The following is a 1,174-nucleotide window of genomic DNA, read 5'->3' as shown; positions in this document are numbered from 1 at the left end:
AAAAAAAAAAAAAATCTGAGACAATTTGACATGGGCGGGTTGCCTTTTTTTTTTTTTTTTTTTAACACACCCGCCGAGAGTGACTCCCACGTAGGTCATGCATGATTAACTTTTTTTAATAGCAAATTTAAAAACAATAAAGCATGTATGAAACCTTTTGGGACCTTTGCTCTCTCATTAATATAAAAAAGCACCACAATATGGGCTAGTCAACATATTTTTTTGGTTTTGGAACTTTGTAAGTACCAAATTATGAAGGTCACAGGCCAAGGTCACAGGGTGTCCCAATTAAAAATATATATCGATATATTTTCATCCCATCGTCTTCAAACTTGCAGGAAATATACTAGGTAGACAGCCAATCAACTCATTATTTTTGGGTGGCAATGAAATTTGAATTAAAGAAGATCGCCTGAGGTCAAAGTTCACTGGTTAAAAGGAAACATCAAATTAAAAGTCTCAGTGAGAGCTTTCCAAATTGTCAATTGTTTTTTTTCCCTCAAGTCACTCATAAGATGACGTCACGACTGACATTTTTAATTTTAATTTTTTTTCTTTTTAATGTCACCAAACTTCTCCACTTACTGCGATTGGCTGGCAACCGGTTCCGGGTGTGCCCCGCCTACTGCCCGGAGACATCTGGGATAGGCTCCAAGCACCCCCCGCGGCTCTTGTGAGGATACAGCGGATCGGAAAATGGATGGATGGACTTCTTCCCTTAATGAAACAAAATATGAACACAAAATCAGTTTACCGCCGCATTATAAGTGAAAACATATGCTTTGGGAATGCATTTGCAATATTCAAATCATAAAGAACATTTTCTGAAAAGAAAAAGGCCCTAAGTGTCAAGAAAAAAAAATGGCTGAAATTGAAGTCTGATGAAGAAAACAAAGTGCTATTTTCCTCAGAGGAAAAAAGGGGCCTGCTTTTTATCTTTGACGAAAGGAGTCTTGAACTCCGCGTGACCGCGGATGGAGATGGAGCCGCGTCCACATGCTGAGTGACGGCCACTGTCAGCTCGACACCAGCCCGCTATTGGCGGGTTTCACTTTACGGCGCGGGGGAGCGGGTGTGGGCGGCGGGGGTTGTTACAGGAAAAAGGGGGCGGCGTGGCTGTCTCACAATGCGGAGATCGGCGTATAAAAGGAACCCGAGAGAGACCGAGCCGGCA

The 1,174-nt window shown here is 42.2% G+C and overlaps 1 long non-coding RNA gene across 1 annotated transcript in view; it reads right to left on the bottom strand.

Annotated features, from left to right (window-relative positions):
• LOC109512532 (uncharacterized) overlaps window positions 1-615 on the bottom strand; it is a 26,711-nt gene extending 26,096 nt beyond the window's left edge. The window contains exon 1 of the long non-coding RNA XR_002167551.1: window positions 586-615. This is a non-coding gene — a long non-coding RNA (uncharacterized LOC109512532). The remainder of the gene's footprint in view (window positions 1-585) is intronic.
• Between the last annotated feature and the right edge of the window lie 559 nt (window positions 616-1,174).

This window comes from Hippocampus comes, unplaced genomic scaffold (genome assembly GCF_001891065.2).
Source record: "Hippocampus comes isolate QL1 unplaced genomic scaffold, H_comes_QL1_v1.1 scaffold57, whole genome shotgun sequence".
NCBI lineage: Eukaryota > Metazoa > Chordata > Actinopteri > Syngnathiformes > Syngnathidae > Hippocampus > Hippocampus comes.
The sequence above is the reverse complement of the archived record's forward strand: the minus strand, read 5'-3'. Positions and strand labels throughout refer to the sequence as shown.